This window comes from Alexandromys fortis, unplaced genomic scaffold (assembly GCF_014885135.2).
Source record: "Alexandromys fortis isolate MF-2015 unplaced genomic scaffold, M_Fortis_MF-2015_v1.1 scaffold_43, whole genome shotgun sequence".
NCBI lineage: Eukaryota > Metazoa > Chordata > Mammalia > Rodentia > Cricetidae > Alexandromys > Alexandromys fortis.
The window spans coordinates 4332493-4353941 of NW_026067928.1; positions in this window are offsets into that span (position 1 = coordinate 4332493).

Consider the following 21449-nt stretch of genomic DNA (forward strand, 5'->3'; position numbering starts at 1 on the left):
ATGTGTATCCCATGTGTAAACCATATATTGGCATGCTCAAGACCCTGGGTTCATCACTAACACCAAACCAAAGTAAATAATAGCTAGGGCTCAGTCCAATTTTAAACGATTATATAGCTTAACTGAAATATCAAGGGATCACAGCTACATAGATGTCAAGAATCTTATCCAAGTATGAATAACAATGCCCATGTCATGAATGACACATATGGCCTATGTGGCCTAAAAATATCCTTGATGTTGGCAGGTACTAAAGATGTGTGAGAATATTAAAAATAATGAAAATAATAAAAAATGATAAAATGTAAGAGCAGTGTACTGATTTTACGTTATAATTTAAAAAGTTAAAACATTCTTTAGAATGTAGACAATCATGTATAGGTCCAATTCCTGGGGCGAGATTAGAACAATAAATTAACTCAACAGCAACATTCAAATTGAGTGGGTGATGACCCCTTACACTGATGATTCTGGGTTCCTGAGAAAATAAAGGCAATGAGGAAAATTTGTTTTGTCCACTCACTTCTGGGAAGTGATTTAGAGAAGGATGTATGCAGACTATTGCCCAGTCAGAGAACGAACAAAACCAGAATTCTGGGAATGAGATACATTAAGGAAGAAAAAAAGAGTCTTCCATGTGCCTATATAGTGGAATTCCTTCCCTCATAAATCTCCCTATAAATTGTTAAATTATCTTCCCATGGGCCCGCATAAGCACATAGGTAACATTGTTTATATTCCCTGTCCAAAGACTTCTGTACTTAGCTGGGGTCATGAACAAAATGACCAGAGTTGGGAGTGAAGGCTTTGGACTGCTGGACTATTGAAATGGGAAGTCAAGAAAGTGCCAACTAGAAGCAAGTTTGAATCTATGATCTAAGAATGAAGCATATCTTTCCCAGGCATGTGACATCAGCATTGGTGACAATATCTGCCCCTTTACCCTTTCAAGGGTCACATCACACTGGACATACAAGAGATAAGTGTCTACTTGGTCATTTGCGGGGAATTTTTGAGACAGGTTTATCGCAAGTCTTGACCTGATTGTTAGCTTTTGAGAAAGTTTAAAAGTTTTAATTTGAAGGTCAAAGCAACATGAAAAATGCTTTTATATTTTAGCTTTGTTACCTGTAAAAACAGATACAACAAATACTTCCTCCCCTCTCTTTGGTGAACCAATGAATATATTGGGATCATTGACATGACTATGGGTGAGTGGCTCCTTATAGAAGTACTGGAGACACTCAAAGCCAGCTACATCACCAAAATGGCAATTGCAGCTGAATAACAACTCACAAAAAGCAGCAACCCTAGAACTGTCATCGAGACATGTCAACACTTTAACAGAGATTCTCTTATGGAGATTTTATGAGCACTTTAGATTATATACCGAGGTATTATTAAACAAATTTTACTTTCCAAACAGGAAATAAAATTATTTCAATTGAAAAGATAAAAACAGTGAAAGTTGGTGGTTCATTTCTACTACTAACGTTTGATACCCTTCATCCTTTGTTAAGAATTAATCCCATGCTAGAAGTGGGTGATGTAAGGATAACTGTGCTGAGAAGGCAAAACTGAGCCCATATGGAACATATTAGAAGATTAAGCAAATGATCCTAAATGAAAACCCTTAATGACTAGCTATGTTTGGCAGCAACATTTTCCTGTAGAACAAAAGCTATGATTCTTAATTGGTTGCTCATGATTAACCAATTAATCTTTTGGGCCAACTTTGCAATTCTGGCCCAGAGTCCCTGGACATACTGTATGAACTTAAAGTCACAGGGCATTTTGTTGTAGGATTAGGGAGACAGATGCTAGTTGTTTGCTTTTTATTTTCAGGGGGCTTGACCTTGAAAAGGAAGGTGTCACAAGTCTGTGGGTCCCCCAACCTCAATATTCTTCCTCTTGTCTTCCAGTTTTAGCTTATACATAGTTAGGCAAATTTTCATTCCAGCCAATTTGAATGTGACCTCTGTGCCAGCAATATCATTATCACCTAAGAACTTTTATAAATATGAATTCTGGGGCTTCTTAAGAGGATGATTGTTGGTTAAAAACCCTACCTGCTTCTCCCAGAGGATAAGGGTTCAATTCCCATCACCCACATTGTGGCTCATAGTTGTCTGTAATTACAATTCCAGGGGATCTGATGCCTTTTCTGGCTCCAGTGGGCACTGCATTCTGTGGTACAAATGCACACTTTCAAGCAAAATCCACATACCCATAAAATTAAAATGAAGAGTATTTTTAAAAGACATATAAAGTCTTAGCCTTGCTCCAGAAAATATGGAGAAGGATCAGTTCATCTTCTGTTTGGTCAAACTACGCAGGGAATTCAAAGCACAGCAAAGCTTGGAAATCACTGTGTTTGCTTATTAATTTTTTTCTTAAAATCTCTAGGTTTACTACCCATTCTTTCTGAAGAAATAAGTCTAATTTCTTCTAAAATAAAGGTCTTGATAAGCAATTTCAAGTAGTGAACTTGATAAGTAATTTCCTTTGATATTTAAAAACAATTTTTATCCAGTGAGTGGTATGTAAATATTTCATGAAATTATAAAGAATGTGTTTTGATAGTCATTTACACTGGCTTGGGCTCCATAAAAATGTTTCTAGAAACATTCTGCCTTTGCTTAACATACTGGAGTCCATTGGTTTGGGGTCAATTCTAAGTCAATAGCACCTGCATCCTCTGATACAGGGGTGGGGTTCACATCACCCTTCCTACCTCTATGTTCTTCAATACACCTGCCTTCAGCAGATTCCTGATTTTTTATGGACAAATCCAAGCCCAAATAAGAGCTCACTTTTACCTTACCACAATATTAATGCCCGAGTCACTTTTTATCATCATTTGAAGAGAAAATTTGCTATTGGAAAAGATAACTGTACTTTAATTTTCAATTTTATCTAACTGACTAAGTAAAACAGTTAAACAATCTATTTATCCAATAGATTAAATTTAAGATTATCTTCTGCAATCTTATCTGAGACCTGTGTTTCAATTTAATTGGCACTGAAAGTTCTTCTGAGCTGACTTTATGACAGCCAATCAATATCTTTAATGGGACACTCTATGATGTCTTCATTTTCTTGAGATAAACCTCTAAGAGTAATAGAGAAGTAACAACTTTAACTAAAGAAAACACACTTAAACTACAGTATCCCACAGGTGTGGATACCACTTTGATTTTTGTCTTCTCACAAAACACTGAGGAAAGTTGTTATCTTTACCCCAGAACTCCACACTGTTTGAGGTCATGACTGATATCTCCAATAACCAGCTGCCTCGGGAATATTACTATCAATATTATCTCTGAAATGAGTCAAAACTGCAACTAACAGAATTAAACTTTTCAAACAGATCTGATGATATATGTCTTTAAGACCAGCACAGAGATGACTGAGTAAGGAGAATAACAAGTTACAGACCAACCAAGACTACATAGTGAAACCCTATCAGGAAGAAGGAGGGGAGGAAAAGGGGGAAGATAATAAGGAGAGAAAGAGAAAGGCAAGGAAAGATAAAAGGGAAGAGAAGGAGGTAAGGGAGAACAGGAAGAGACAGGGAAGGAAGAAGATTTAAAAAGTGATGTGGGATTCTCTTATGTATGCCATGAATATGTTTTATTTCCTTCGGCTAATAAAGAAACTTGTTTAGCGTATGACAAGGCAGAATATAGGTAGGCAGGAAAACAAAACTGAATGCAGAGAGAAAAAAGGCAGAGTCAGGCAGATGCCATGTAGCTACAGAAGGAGAAAGATGCCAAAACCTTACCAGTAAGCCACAGCTTCATGGTGATACATAGATTAATAGAAATGAGTTAATTTAAGATATAAGAGCCAGCTAGAAATACATCTGAGCTATTGGTCTAACAGTTTTTTAAGTAATAAAGTTTTCTGTGATTATTCAGATCAAGTTGACCAGAAAAGGAAAGAAAAATCTCCGATTACAAAGAAGGGTAAGGAACAAGAGGAAAAGGAAGGTTTTTCTTATGGAACCAGGAATGGCGTTGTCTTGGTTAGATTTAAATGTCAATTTAGCACAGCCTAGAGTAATCTGAGAGAAGATTCTACAATTGATGAACTGCCTAGATATGATTGGTCTGTGTCATGTATGTGTGGGGGGGTGTCTTTGTTATTGGTATAAAGGTCAAGCCCACATTGGGCAGCATCATTCCTCCTCTGGTGAGTGATCTGGAGTTATATACAAAAGCTAGCTAAGAACAAGGGAATGGAAGTGAATAAGGATCCAGAACTAGCAAACTGTATTCCTCTGTAGTTTCTATCAGTTCCTGCCTGAGCTTCTGCCTTAACTTCCCTTAATGTTAAGATCATGACCCATAGTACAAGTATAAACAAAATAAACCCTTTCTTCCCCCTAAGTTGCTATAAGTCACAATATTTATCATAAAAGATCAAGCTAGAACAGAGTTTTTCATAGTCTAGTGTGCCTAAAAGTCACCTGAAGATCTTCTTATAATCTAGAGTTTGGTCCAGCGGGTCTGGGATGCAGCTAAAGATTGTAGATTCCTTACAAGCTGCAAGGGAATATATATGTTGTGAATACAAAGCCAGACATTGGGCAGCAAGCCACTGGAAGGCACCCTGCTATCCTAATAGGACAGAAAAAAAACAAAACATATGCATAGTACATTATTAATAGCCAGTCTGTCCTGCTGGTCTGTATTTGAGAAGATGTATTATTTAATCATGCTTAGAAAAGAATAAAAAAAAAACAGTTGTCCCTAATTTTATTCTTACAAATTGTTTGAAATAGCCACACTTCCTGTTGTGCTTCATTTCAGTGTGTAATCTGTCTGATTTATTTGAATATTTGAAATAGCCTGTTCCTACAGTGACACATTCTCACACTTCTGGAGAGCACAGAATAAATAGGATCATTTTAGCTCTTTCTGCTACAGACACAAAGGCAAGCCGGAGATGAATACAGTCATGAAGTTTGTAATCAAGACGGTGAGTGTAAGCAGTGGTTCTACTTGGAGTTCTAAATCATGGTCCTTGTAAAAAGAGAAAAAGCAGTCCCTTGTTTGGAAGAAGAGAGGCCTGCTTTATTTCACAAACATTCTATGTTTTCTCCACCAATGCTGTTCTCATAACCATGAAGCTGTTCTAAGAAAGACAATCATTGGGCACAGCTTTGAATTAATTTCCCTTGCTGTTCCAAGGACTTCCTGTTATTTAAAGGTGCTAACAGCAAGCCCATCTTTTTACCATCATTGTCTCCCATATCACCCCACTCTGCTCCTTTTAGTGCTCGTTGGTGATCTAAGGGATGCAGAGACTGACTGTGAAAGTAATCTTCTATTTTCATAACAACCCCTCTTCTACATTTGAACGAGCCAGACAACTGCTTGTCTCCAGGCATAAATAGGGGGGTCTCAGAGTATACCTCTTAGTACCATGTGCATTCTGGGAAATATGCTGGAACACAAAATTTGGTCTTTGTTTAGTTTGAACTCCAGGTTTCTCTGATAGCTCATCTTCTCTGGTTTTCTGTTGTCAGGGGTAGATATTTCATCAGTTCAAAGAGAATGCTGCAGCTCTCTTGTTCTCTCTCTGTCTGTCTGTCTGTAACGCACATGCACACGTGCATGCCCTACCCATTGTTAAACTTACATCCCTTCTTGGACTAATATACTCTTCTGTGCAGTTCTTGGAACACCGCTTTGCCCTTTTTGGTTCAAGACCTGCAGACAATCCACACCTCACTGGCCTGATTCAATTTTTCAGTCTGATGCCCTTCAGATTCTGCCCTTCTTAACTCAATCTGTTGCATATTCTTTGAATTTCTTTAAAATACCTCCAGTCTTTTTCATCAGCACACACACATATACATGCACATGCACACATACATCAAGTGTGCATGCGTGCACACACACACAGAGAGGCACACTGCTCTAATCCTCTAGTAAGCTAATCCGAATGAACAATAAATATGAACTTATAAGATACATGAGAGTTAAATAATGATACTCATCATACTCATAAGTTCTTTCACTTAATACCATGCATTTATGGTGTGCAGGAGGGATGTAAAATAATATTTCATTTCCCATAAGCTTTCACGATAATATAGTATCAGTCCTCTTTATTGAATCAGAAAAATGATACATTTCACCACAAAAGTAGATTTTTTTTTACAAGTAGTATAAAGATTAGATAAGAAATCAGTTAAGGTGTGTGTGCCTGTATGAGCATATGTGCAGAGAAAGGAAACCAAAACAGAATGACAACTACAGATTATGAAGAATTGGATGATAAAAGAGGCCAGAGAATAGAAATATTTGATTTATAAAGAACTTCATGTCACAATAACCCTCTTTCATACTCTCATCTGACCACCCTTCTCAACGAACCTTCCATCTCATGTGCAATCATTAGTCTTTCTACCAAAGTGTGCTTTGCATAAATATTAGCTCATGTTCAAAGAAGCAAGAAAGTATACACTAAATTCAAATCTTTTGTGCTCTTCTAGCAGGCAACACATTATATCTCTGTTTTGCTCTTTCTCCCTGCCTCCCTTCAGTGTTCATAGTGATGCTGTTACTACTTCAGATTCAGCCAAATCTGTGCCTCATCCTAAGCTCACTTGCTGGGACTTTCAAGGAGTTGAAAACTAACAAGTCTCTTTCTCTGTTTAGCATTGCTAAACTGCCTTAACTCTAGCCTCTGACTGTTAAGTCTATTGAAAAATTATACTATATAGTTAATTTCTTTATTCTCCCCCATTTCACTAAATGATCTCCAGTGTTTCCATTTCCTTATATCATACAATAAGTTCCAGCTTCATCTTTGTAGGTGACTGCTATCTGTTGCGGACACTTCCCAGACCCCACCCACTACTCCATTCTTTCTTCTTTCTTGCTTTTCATGCTTCTCTATCATTGGTTGCCCCTGTGAAGTTCCTGCTAGGCTCTAGCTTCTACCTTTTCAATGAGAGTGCCTGTATCCGTGGCAGGGCACAGCTGCAAGAGTCATCATCTGATCACCCACTTTTGCCAGTCAAGAGTTGACGCACCGACCTTCTTAAGATTAGACATACTCAAACATGGAGGGGCTCTGAGGCACTGTGTATCCCAACTCTCCTAGCAATGCCAGCAAGTAACTTAAAACTACATGGCTTACGTTATGTACAGGGATACTTAGGAAATATACAAGTGGTACCATGCTTTCTGGTCCTACATGTTTTCAAAACCTAGCAGCTCTCACTCTTTCCTTTAAGCACTCACAAACAAAAATTTATTGGGATGTAATTATGACAATTTATTTACCTATTTTCTGTAACTGTTTTGTAATAAAACAACACTTTTTAGGTACAGTAGAAAATATAGCCTACAAATATTATCTGTGAAATAGTATCTGATCCCTCATAGAAAATGCTTGCTGACCCTTGTTCAGGCCTAAGGTTTTGCCCATGCAACCCAAAGGTGTAAAACTGGGGATTTACAGCTGTGCAGTGCCCTCCCAGGTGAGTGCAGCTCTCTAGTCTGTGCCTCTATGGTTAAACGCCGGATCATTTCAGGATTTTGTCCACAATTAATAGAAGGAACCTAAATGGTATTATTATTATTATTATATAGTATTGTTGAGCCACATGCATCAGTCATGTCATTCAGGACATTGGTCTAGCCATATTCACCTGGTTCCATCACTGTGCACAGTAACTGATGGTTTATGAAAATCTCTTTACAATGCTTTCACTCACACTTTGTACCATCGTTTTCAAAGTTCACTTTTTTATTTTAATTTTTTTATTCACTTTACATACCAACCAAGTTCTTTCACCCTCCTTTGCTCCTGCTCCCCCCACCTCTCCCACTCCATTCCCCATCCACTCCTCAGAAAAGGCAAGGCCTCCCATGGGGGAAGTCAAGAAAGTTTGGCACATCAAATTGAGATAGGATCAAGACCATGCTCCCTGCATCAAGTCTGAGCAAGATATCTTACCATAAGGAATGGGCTCATGTACACGGGACAGATCCTGGTCGCACTGCTCTTGCACCAGGGAGAGATGAAAGTCCCCAAAAGCAGACCAAGTAATACAACTGTCACCCACATATTACAGCTAAAAGTGATGGGATATAGTATCCCAAATTAAAAGAGAAATTTATTGAACTGAGACATACTAAGCTCATCTCGTGGTTTATAAGATGAGTAAATCAAAAAGCATTTAATATACAACTACAAAATACTGTTAGTGAAAGAATACTAGTCTTTGAAAACAATATATACTACATGTTCAGACTCACACCACCAGAATTAGAGATATCACCCAAATGGTTGACATCAGAGTAGACAGTATAGGTTACAAAAGGAAGGTTAATAGAAAAGTTAATTGAGATAGTGGAATATTTATGGTGGGCCAAGCTCATCATGAGGTCAAGTTGATTTAAGAGGGACTTTTGCTTAGGTCAAAGAAGAGTCAATGATGCTGGTTGAAATCTGTACCAAAGATCCTACTGCCACTGATGGCCTAGGATAAAATGTCTCTCAACATAACTCATGAGAGTAAACGGTGCTCTGCTCTCTCTTGACTTTATTTTTCCCACTCTAAACAATTAGACATAAGGCCAATAGTCAAGGCCATGCTTTGTGCATACTTTGAAAATTTAAGCAGAATGGAGAAGACAACTTAGCATACTTCACAGAGAAAGACATTGGTCAGTGGCTACATTTCATCAGTTTCATAAAATGTAACTCCATTATAGACTCTGCAAATATTAGCTTTGGTTTTGTTTGGGTAATCCATGACATGTGTGTCTTCCTGTTTAAGACTATACCTTTTGAGTTAATTCTATTTGTACAACCATCATCGTTCAGGACATGAGATGGATCACAATGCAATGGAGAATATCGGTTCACTGTCTCTTTAGCCCATATGGTTAAAGCTGTCCCTTAGACTGAGTTTATTTGCCTTTCAGAGAAGTTGAGCCCAGCTTTGGGTCTTAGATTTCACACATTAAGCTATGATTCTTACTTCTCCCTTTCCAACAGTTTCTCCAGAAAGAGAGCACACTTTATGACTAACACTCAGACAAAGGTCCTAAAACTACTGCCTAGAGACTAACAGGGCCTTTTCTTTCCACCATCAATCTCCACTGCTAATAAACCCCTCTGCTGAAACTCCTCTATGGGGTTCTTTCTGTAAACCCAAGGGGACCCAGAGCATAGACTGGGCTCTATGTTTCTATCTGTAGTTGCAGTTTGTCTTTGTTCTGATTTCCTCTTTAAAAGAGTTGCATGCTGTGGGGAATCCTGCTCCTTGTGGCACAGATGTGATGTGCTGCCAATATATTCCTGCTTCCCCAGAAGCATCAAGCCACATGCTGACTGCAGGAAAGCAATGGCAGGTGGAGTTTAAAGTCTCATCTTGTGATTTTTTTTTTCAAATCACTGTGAAGATTTTGATCACTAATTGCCAAAATGTTAGAAAAATTTTGATTGTCATATTCCCCTGCCTTGGCGAATAGTTTTTACAGTCCACTATTAAATACAAGTACAGGAGGAAAGATGAAGAAAAAAGGTTTAAAATCTGGGGGAAATGATCAGTTAGTAAAGTGCAGACCCTCCAACAAGCATAATACTTGATTGCTGAAACCATTTAAAAGAATCCTGACATGGTAGGTTTGTGCCTGTAACCCCAGCCCTGGGGTGAGCAGCTTCAAATGAGTTCCTGAAGCTCATTGTTTGCCTAGCCTAAGTCAACTTATGGGATTCAGGTCCAGTGAGAAATACTTTCTCACAAAATAAAACTGAATATGGGTTATCAAGGAAATACAATTGACATTAAAATGGGTCCTTCCCCCTCTCTCTCTCTCTCTCTCTCTCTCTCTCTCTCTCTCTCTCTCTCTCTCTCTCTCTCTCACACACACACACACACACACATATACTCAAACAAACACACATAGACATAATTTTTTTGAAAAAAATATGTTTCTAGAAAGAATTTTAGTTCAGTTACATGTTCCAAACATTTGAAAGTGTAAATTTCTGATTTAGATAAAATGTGTGTGTGTTCTAGTTTGCTTTCTTTTGTTATGATAAACACCATGACTAGAAGGAACTTAGAAAGGAAAAGGTTTATTTCGTCTTGCAATTTATAATCCATCATGAAGGGAAGTTAGGGGAGGGACATGGAGGCAAGAACCTGAAAGCAGGAACTGAAGTAGAAAACATGGAAGAAAAGTGCTTGCTAGCTTGCTCTCCATGGTTTGCTAAGCATTTTTCTTATACAAATAAAGACTACATTACCAGGGGTGGCACCATCCACAGTGACTGGGCCCTGTAACATGAATAAAGAGTCAGGAAATGTCCCACAGATTTCTCTACATGCAATCTGACAGAGGCATAATCTCAATTGATGCTTTTTCTTTCCAAATATGGTCTGGGAGGTCCTTCTGTCTATGTGTTGCTTTTATTGGTTAATGAATAAAGAAACTATCTTGAGCCCATGATATGATAGAGTAGAACTAGGCAGGGAAAACTAAACTGAATGCTGGGAGAAGGAAAGCAAGCAAAGTCAGAGAGAATCTATGTAGCCCTGCTGGAGCCAGAGTTTAGTCCCTGGTTTCTACATGCAGGGGGTTTTAATATTACTGATTGGGATCAGCTAAAGGCTGATCTTCAAAATGCACTGAAAGAGTGAGGGTCAGAAGAATTCCCCATAGCAACAATGGCTAACAAACTCCATAAGGAGCTTCTTCAATGTCCATCATCCTCTTGAATTAGCTTAGTGCTGCCAATAGCAGATGTGTCTCAATGTCATAAAAAGTCTTAAGTTCTTAACTTGATTTTTAATTCTATTTAATTTGATTTCTATGGTGGAGAAAAGGCAAGCATTTACTTCCCCAAAAGGAAAAGTATTGACAGCTACCTTCTTATACCTATACCCACAACTAGAGTTTCATTTTATAAAAAAAGAGTATTTTGAAATTTGACAAAATTATTAGCTTGAACCAGATATATTTCCATTATATTGAATTAAATTTCATCTTAACACAGTTACTTTAAAATAAAAAAAAATACTGCTTTAGATTCGAATAAGCCATTTATCTTAAATAAAATGCTAAACTATTTGTTAAGCTCTCTATATTATGTGAGCCTTTGGGTATTAACCCAAGAAAGGGAATTAGTTTGGTTAAGAAGGCTTAAGTCAAATCCAACTTTTAGAATTGTCTGTAAACATAGAATCAGTAGTGTTTTCTTTAAAATTGCTATGTGTCTACAGTTGCCATTATACCACAACAAGATGGCATGAGATAACAAGACAGGGAAAAATAAATCTCACACATAAAATTGATCTTGGTATTTATTGTAGGTTTGAACTGAAAAATTCTCTTGTCAGCTTTAAATCCCATTTCCAGTTTGATCTGACTTTGTTACTATATACCTGGAAGTGGGGCATGGCATTGTAAATAGAATACAGAAGTTTTAACTCGTGACATACTTACTCTCTTAGAATTATAGACTCATACTCTGTAGAATGTGGATAATTACTTAGGAGGACCTGGTTAGTATAACATTCCATAATAATCCCTGAAATCATATTACAGTAATTGTAATAATACTAGGTATTAACATTTTACTACAACGTTAATGAACTGTATGCCAAAAAATAAAATTAACTTAAAAATGCAACTCTTTAATATTCTTATTATCAGTCTTTTCCAGAAGCCTTTAACCGCACCCAACCTTTACTTCGGTACATAATATTCAAATGTAAGACCCTCATTTTCTTTAATCCTATGTAAATACATATTATTTATAGCCTATGCTAATATATAAGAATAGTCTATATGAATATCTATTCTATATACCTTATGTAAATAATGTGTATTTAGATATAATTATATAATATTAATTTATGTAGGTCACATATCAGTTATTTACATAGGCCCTGTGTTATGCATGACTCAGCACAGCATAATTTCTGCTGGGTAAACATATGCTTACTTTACTGTATTTGTGAATATATGCACAGACATATCTATATATGGGCACATATGTAGATATTTACACATATATTTACATATACATATACTTGCATTTATTCATAAATATTGTATGTATGCAATATTTGCTCCAGTCTGGCATAGAGACCCCCAGGAGTCCTCCGTCTTGAATCTTTGATCTCCTGAGTCTTCAGACTCTTCAGATAGTTATCAGGCAATAGAAAGAGAGAAAGATTACGCAGAGATGTTGGAGCAGTCCATTGAGAAGTGAGCAAATCTCTTCTGTCAGCCGTATTAGCCACACCTCTGTCAGCATGTTCTTCCAACATCAAGGAGCTTGCAGATGTATGTGTTGTGTGCCAAAGAGAAGGAGAACATGGATATTGGCAAACACTAATAGTTTCTGACACTAAGTGCAAAGCAAAATAGATTTAGAGACCTTTCTACCGAATTAGTTTTAAGCAAATAGAATGCATACCAACTCAAAAAAAACAAAACAAAACAAAAAAAACAAGCCATAGAACAAAAATCTGATGATTTTAATAACAGATCTGAAAGTATGGATTTTTGTCCTTAATAAGAAGAACAAAATAATACAGAGGAAACAAGTCAAAATTAGAAATTTCAAGAGAAAAAGAAAATAACACCAATTATTTATTTTCCACTAATCATAATTATTTATTTATTTATAATCTGCATAATTTTGATTTTTTTTTCTGAGATGGGGTTTCTCTGTAGCTTTGGAGCCTGGCCTCGAACCAGCTCTTGTGGACCAGGCTGGCCTTAAACTCACAGAGGTCAGCCTGCTTCAGCCTCCTGAGTGCTGAGATTAAAGGTGTGCACCACCTCTGCCTGGCAGATCTGCATGATTTTTACATGTTTACAGGATGAAAAAAATGTGAAAATGTGAACTTGATGTGTAAAACATGTCCTTCCTATGTGTTCCCCTCTTTAATCTTCACATGGGCAGTAGGGGCAACAGGGGAGTTACCTTAGGATTCAAGTCTACAGAAAATTATTTTGCCATTTTTGTCTTAGAGGTATCAGTTCTTTTATTCAAGATATCACACATGAAAATTTAATATAGATAAATTGATAAAGACATTATGAAATTCATTTCTTCCTTAAAACACCTAAATTGTATCACTCAGTGAATAATACACAGTAGCAAGATGGTAAACAATGGCTATGAAAAATGCTTAGATAATATCTACAGGGGGAAATCACAGATAATTTAATCATGTTATGGAATAGAATCTAAAGGTTTTTACATAGAGACAAGGCAAAAGGTTTTTCACATATTGGGACAAGGGAAACCCCTGGGCAGAGGTTTAGAGGTCTTGAAGATGCTGAGTATCCTGATATCTGGACACAGGAGCCATGACTACAGTTAAGTAAAGATTGGGGCCATGGTACCTGCACCGAGCACTGCCACTTCCCATTGTTGTTATGCTTCTGTGATGATCATTATCTCTAGAAAGTTCCCCCAACACACTTCCCCTCAGTGTTTTGTTTATCAATAATTATCTGCTATTACCTGAATTTAGCAGATCGAGGACTATTGTGAAGAGTGAGCAATTTTTCCACCAATTACAGCTTTGTGTGAAAATGGAGCTAGTTACTGGGAGATAGTAATAGCATTGGATTAAAACTGCTTCCATGAAAGCTTTCCTCAGCAGGCTCCTTTAGCAGTTCAGACAATGCATCCATGATACTTGGGGTCTGAGGTTTATCAATAGAGACAGAATGCACCGTGCTGGGTGGTGTGATGTTTTGAAGAATAGAACTGATTCTTCTAAAACAAAAAGGCCAAAATAATTTTCTGTAGACTTTGGAATCCTAGGGTAACCCTCCTATTGCCCCTACTGCCCATTTCAAGATTAAAGAGGGAAACAATCACCAGATTTTAAAGTAAAGGGGGAGGGGAGGGTGGTTTGCACCTGGAAGCCATTTTCTTGATTTGTGCTGGCTGTAGTCCTGGAGATAGAACAGCAAGAATGCCTCTCTGGGGTTTCTTTGAAATCTGGGGAGGATGATTTGTGTGAGGAGGGGGAATAGAAGGGTGGGGCGGGGAACTCATTCCTTCTTGCCACATTCTGTGCTGCAGAGGAAGAACCTGGCCTGTCTCGGGATGGAGTTGAAAAGAAACCAACAAGGCAGCTTCAACTATGCAGGAATTTGAGATGAACTTGGCAACTTTGCAAACAATAACTGGGCATTGTGTCTGCAGTAGGAGGCTGCCAACATGGAGCTTACATGGTTCAGTACTGAAGACCTTCCCAATAGCTGTGCAAATCTCAATGTGTTTTCACCTTTAAAAGGCTCAAAAGATGACAGTATAAGGTCCCTTTGTTTACAATACCTGGAAATGCACAAGAATAAACTTGTGTTATAAACTGCCTTTGTTCTTCATTAAGCATTTATATGCCTCATTATTTTCTGTTTGTGAAAATTGGTGAGTCCCAAAATATAGTTTATTCAAAAAAGAAGATAGTAATGCAACAGAATAAATATTCTTTTTTCCTTTCTTCTTTTAACTTATTCGTCTTTCATACAATGCATCCTGACTATAGTCTCCATTCCCATAATTTCTGATTTTCATGAACTTTTGTATATTTTATTTAAAAAATAATCTTTAGTTTTTGAGAATTCCATATACACACAATGTATTTTTATCATTCTCATTTTCCACTCCTCTTCCTAACCCCTCGCAGGTCCTTCATACCTCCTGCCTTTATATCTTCATATCTTCTTTTATTTTTAATAACCTCTTGAGTCCATGTTATGATTCTCATATATTCATGGGTGTTGGTCCTCTGCTGTATCATGATTAATCCTCCAGGGGCTACACCTTTAAGGAAAACTGATTCTTCCTTCCCCAGATGCAATCCCTTATCAATGGCTTCTCAGTTAGGGATGGGCTTTCCACTCTGTGCAATAATGTTGGCTTGACCCTAGTGCAGGCCTTCTGTAGATATAACCACAGTCATTGTGAATTCCTAAGTGATGCAGTCCTATCTTGTTGAGAAGACCCTTTTTGCTCCAGTCGTTTCCAACCTCTGGCTCTTGCAATCTTTCTGTCCTCCATTGTACAACAATCCCTGGGCCTTTTGTTGGGGGTGGCAGGATATGAGAGAGATCTCATATGTGACCAAGTGTTCCATGGACACTCATTCTCCACACTTTGACCTGTTTTGAGGTCCTCTATCAAACACTGTCCACTTCACAGAGAAAACTCAGTGGTGAAATCAGAGAATTGCACTAATCGTTGTATGGAGAGATGAATTTAGAGGTCAGTTTGATAACATGTCCAGTTAGCAAATTAGTAGTGGGTCTACGCCCAGTGCCTGTGAGCTCCCAAGCTATGGGTCCTTGATCAGATTTGACATACTATGTTTATGTTTTCTCCGTGGAACAAATCTTAAATCCAATCATAAAACAGGTAGCTACCCCATAAAATTTATGCCACCCATGGGCATATGTTGCCACACTGATCATTACTGAACACTTGCGTGTTTTTTATGTAATACTGGACATTTATAAGCTCCTCTCTGTGTATTCATAACCTTATGCAGTGTAGACATCAATATATCTAATTCTTACAAATGCCAAATATATGAATTGTTGCAAATTTAAATGTTATTATTCCTAAGTTTCACAGTGGCACTACTCAACATATTTCAGTCTGTGATTCAATGATATAAAAAGTGATTCCAGGACTAGCTAAAAATCTCCCCAAAGACATAAAGCTACTTTTTGCTCCTGTGATTATACTGTGGCCATTGAGAAATCAGAATTCAAAATCTTTAGGGCTTTAGTCTTTGCTTTCCTCATTTTTAAAAATCTGTCTTCTCTTTGATAGAGCATATTTGCTCCCAAATATTGCTACTGATCCCATATAAAAGAAAAAAACTTCATGTACCTCATGTCCATGCATTCACTAATATTTTTATTGATTAAAAATGTACCTGACAAAGCAACCTAAGGAGGGGAGTAATTTTTTTTAATAAAAATCACTTTATTTTAATGACCTAAAATAAAAATGCCACACAACTAGATTAAGGTAGCCACTCAAATACTTGCTTATTTACAAACTTTATATAGCTCAGTAAACTTCTCCACAGTTAGAATGGTCATTCTGAATCTGTGGTGATTCACTCCGTGTTTTACACTTTCAGCATCAATTACATTTTTTATGGACTAATTCCCTACCAAAAAAAATTACTATGACTGAGTTAACTAGAAAAAACAATTAGCTTTAGATCCCCGTTTATAACCCACATGTTCTTTGAGGGGAGGATGCATTTTGCCTGATCACAGCAGGAGAGGTTGCACTGCATCCACAGTCAGGAGTAGTGAGCAATGAATAAATGCTTGGTCTCCTCTCACTTTCTCCTTTATATTGAGTGGAATTTCCAGCCTATAAAATGGCGAGAACGGTCCTTCCTACTTGAACCAAACTCCCTCATAGATACATCCAGAGCTTTGTCAATTTGATAGTCCACATTAAGCATCACGATCTTGCTTTTATTTTGATTCTTCCACTTACAATTTTGTGGCTTCAGATAGAATCCTTTATTTCCACATTTGAAAAAATAAATATAATGAACATGAACACTTCTGTACTACTAGAAACATGGTCAGAGAATTCAGCTAGTCTTCAAATGTTGGTTGGTATTTTTATCTATCTAGATGAGTAAAGTTTTCCCTAAGAGTATACAATAGTAAGCATAAGTCAGACCTTATCTGAAAAGTATCTGCCTATATATGACAATAGCTATGAATTATCACAGTCCTCTTAAGCTTAGACATAAAATGTTTACTAATTAGGAAAATCCAATTATTACCTGAGAGACTTTAAAAAATCTCTTTGTACTCTGACCAAGGAAGCAGGAAAACTAACTACAGATCTTCACCTTCCTCTCCTCCAAATTCAGTCTCCCAGTTTCAGCCCCAGCACTGCAGCGGACCACCTCTGTGGCCTTCCATTCCATTCTGCTCCATCTCCTTGATCACACAGATGTCCCCTGCAAACTTTCTTCTTCCCACTGATTGCTTTAGTCCAGTCTCGAACCCCAATTACAATAGACAGAGAAAATAAAACATTCCATGCTAAAACCAATTTAAGCAGTATCAATCAATCTATAAATCCATCCCTGTAGAAAATCCTCGCAGGAAAATTCCAACCTAAACAGGTTAACCAAACCCAAGATACCAAAAGAAATAAATAATCCCAAACCAGAAAATCAAAAGTAGAGAAGAGTACCCCCCCCCGTCTCTCTCACACACACACTTACACTACACACATAAAACAACAGAAATTAACAAACTGCTCATTGATAGCTTTCAATATCAATGGTTTTAATTTCTCAATAAAAAGATCTTCAGACTAAGAATGTGGATAAAATCCAGGATCTACCCTTTTGCTGCATCTAATAAACACAACTTAACATCAAGTATAGACATCACCTCAGGGTAGAAGGGTGGAAAAAGATATTCCAAGCAAATGGACCTAGAAACAAGCTGATGTTGTCATTTTAGTATATAACAAAATAGACTTCCAACCAAAACCAATCAGAAGACTGCATGTTCATCAAGTGAAAAATCTACCAAGATGACATTACACCAAACACAAGGGCAAGGGCACCCAAGTTAGTAAAAAAAAAATACTGTTACAGTTTAAATCACATATTGACCCTCACACACTCACAGAGCGGGACTTCAATATTCCACAGTTGCCAGTAGACAGGTCATCTAGACAGAAATTAAACAGATCCCCCCCCCCACTGCTTCCCACCTCTAACCTCCAAAGCTATATTTTCTACAGCTTGGGAAATCCTTAATTAACTACTTCTTTGAATGTCATATTACTGTAGGAATCCCACATATGCCTATTATGTATGTACATAATATATGTCTATACACATGCATTTAGCTTTTTTCTTCCTGTCAATCTGTCTTAAACTGATTTGATTGATAGCCCAGTAAAAGAACACAAAAGGCTGGAAGGAAGCAAGTTTTCCTTGGTCAAACCATGCATTCATTTATTCAAACTTCATTGAGCAACCACTATTTACTAAACCTAATGTTGACCACTAGGTATAGGTATTAAAGATCCAGTTTCTGTTCTTAAATGCACAGGGAAAAATGGAAAGTAACTGTTTATGAGGCAGGGTAACACGCATTAGGATTGGTCTCACACATTCTGCTGAGTCCATCCCGAACATAGATTGGCTGACTCTGAAAAGCTGAGGTTGAAAATGAGATTCAGTGGATGAGTGGAAGTAAATGAGGCAAAAGAAGGTGAAGGGGAGGCAGAGGACATAGCGTTAGGAGAGTGACAGTTGCTGAGGAGGGACTTCATTGAAATGCAAGATCCTCTCCAGGAGATGTGTCAAGCTGGTACAACTGCAAGAAGCAAAGGCAAGTGATAGAAAGTCTGAAGAAGTGATCCTGAGTTCCAAAACCCCGAATCATTACAGGTGAACTTGTATGTTCAAAGGCCCACAAATGATAACTATTTCTTGAAGAGAACGTGCTTCAGAGAAGGAAGGGAAGGGGACATTTGGGCAGTACTGAGTACACCAATGAGGGAAAGAATTTTTCTGTTTGGGTGGAGTGAATCATGGCTCACCAGTGACCCTGCCTTGGGTTAGAGCACTTAAATGCCTACATCTTGAATTGCAACACCTCTAAGCAGCTCTTGGCAACAAGAAATTAACAGGATTGACTATAGGACAAAGAGGGTTTCATGTGCACTAATGTAAGGTGGAAAAGCAAAAAACAAATGCAGGGACATTAGTGTTGATGAAGTTAGCTAGCAGAACAGAGTTTTCTAAAATGTTGATGCAGTTTTTATGAGATTCAATCTTCAAGGCTGACTAATGTTACCCTTGCCTACCTAAGTTATGCAATAGGCCCTACAGAAAGGGAGGGAGGGAAGGAAGGAAACTCCCTGGCCAGAACTGCTATTCTCAAAATATGTATCCTCTATCATATCTGCCTACCTGAAATATTCCTTGAGACGTGGATACTTGGGACTTCTGCCTATCTGAGGAAACAAAGGAGTTTTCTCTACCTGGTGTGAAGGTTTGTTTGGGAAATCTATTCTGCCACAGGAAATGTTCACAGAGGAGCGAGGCTTACAGCCTCTACGGAGGCGGAATGACCAGGCTTTGACTTTGAACTTGCCATTAACTCTATTGACTTTCTGAACACTAAATGAAACTAATGTGGGGAAGGAAGTAACAGTTTTAAGAGAATGAAGCAGAAGGGGATGCTGTACCCATGTTGAACATCAGCATCACAGATTTCAGTCTAAGGGAATCATAGAGATGCTTCTCAGCCATGTGGTCACACTCTAAATTTGTAAACTCACAAGAGAAAAATGAAGTTTTAATGAGGATAGATGACTAAAAGTAGGATTGTATAGACTGATTTTGTCCTTTCTGCAGCATTGGAACAGAGATCCATTCATTTGGTTCTTCATAGACAGACCAGGTGGCATTTAGAGTACTTATAATATCATGTACTGTTCCTGGTAGATTTTAAACTTCTGAACCTTTACAGTGCTCCTGTGAACTGGCTATTGCTTTCCTTGCTTAACATCTAAGGTAAAGTACACATATAGGTGACAATGCTCTGCTGAGGCCTCACAACTTGTTGAAAAGCAGATTAGCAAGAGAGCTTGGTTTGGAATACAGGCACTCACTAAACGTGAGTCCTTGCTCCTAATCAGAGTGCATTGGAAAGGTGGTGAGAGGGGGCCCATTCCAAGGGACTGCTTTGTAAGCAGCTGTGAGCACATGACTTCAGCAGGCATTGACTTGGGCTGTTGTAAGGGGCAGCAACAGTAAAAGTGGAAGCTGGGGGCACTAAGTTCCAAAAAGGATTCAACACAAGTGACAACCGAAAGAACTAGAGGAGGACAGAATGGAAAGTAAGCAGACTGAGTTGTGGTTGGGAGTAGATGATACGTGTGAAACCACATAAGATTTTCTCCATTCTTTCCAAGCTATGAAAGAGACAGAACACAGAGTAGGCAGGCTCTCCAGGAGGTAGGACACGAGCCAGGGGACATTACTAATGAAAGAAGAGTGTCACAGTCTTTGATGCAGCTTGAGAAACTTAGAATCTATTTGTAATCATTGGCTGCAATTATTAATAGTGTCTAAAAGTCCAAATGATTTCCCAGGGCTATCAACCGGAAAACAGTAGGAGGCATTATAATGATGAGCGGAGACAATTCAACAGAATCATGTCGGAAAAGCCAGCAAAGGAACTGATTTTTAAAATACCTAACTTAACCATTATAAGAAACTCTCGGGAGTCTCAGACTTCCTTATATTCCAGGTTGCTTACTGAGAAGTGAGAATAAAGCAGTCATTCTCTAACAAGTAAAGATGAATGTTAAGATTAGAGCCACAGGAGTAACAGAGCAGTAATAGCCCAGCTAATGGCTTAGACCTATGTAGAACATTTATTTTTCTAACCATAGATGCAACATATCATCTTTTAAGCATTGCTTTTCAAATGTAGTGTGACTAAGAGGGCCATATGCCCAAGGAACAGTTTAATCAGAAATGGCAATATAAGCTTTCTAGATATGAGTAGATACATTGGTATATGCATGAGAGTGATTCTATTTCACTAAATAGAATACATCAATACTCGACGCCATAAAACTGACCTAATGAAGCAAACCAAGCCTGGCAAGTCATTTCCCAAATGATGAAATTTAAATATATAATCTTTGCTTTAAAAATACAAATGACATGAACATACTCTAAGTGGTGCTTTAACATAAACATTAAAGATTGTAGGAAAATATAATCATGATACATGACATCTGTGAAATCACAAATTTACAAAACTTTTTCCTAAGCCAAAAAAAAGTAATAGCTAGAAAACGCTTTGAGAATTTTTCTCTTTTAGCTTTCGAAGATAGCTGTCATATAAAGTTTTACGTAATCATATTTCTGGTGTCAGAGATGTTATTTGTTTTGTCAGTAAGGTTGGAGAGTCGAGCAGTTCATTCTTACTTGAAATCCCTAGCTGGCTATCTTTGTTTACAAAGTGGCCATACTGTTGTAATCATAACCATACCTATATTTTTTAAAATTAGTATTTCCATAATTCAAAAATAAGTCTGTCTTACCTTATAACTTGTTATTTGGCGTTGTAAAATATATCCCAATGAGTTCGCAGTGCCTCCATCCATACTCTATTATGAGATATTAATGAAAAAGGAATGGCAGAGTCCTCATGGATCTGGATACCAAAGGGACCACAACAGAGCAATCAGTCAGTTCTTCTTCTGAGTTGATTTGTGGTAGTTAACACAAAAAAATGTGACATCAGATGTACAACTGAGATTTTCCTAGTCTACCCATAAGCTGATATACATAACAATAAGTATAGCAATAACAATAAAAGCCCAATCTGTTGATAGCAGAATCTCTCTACCTG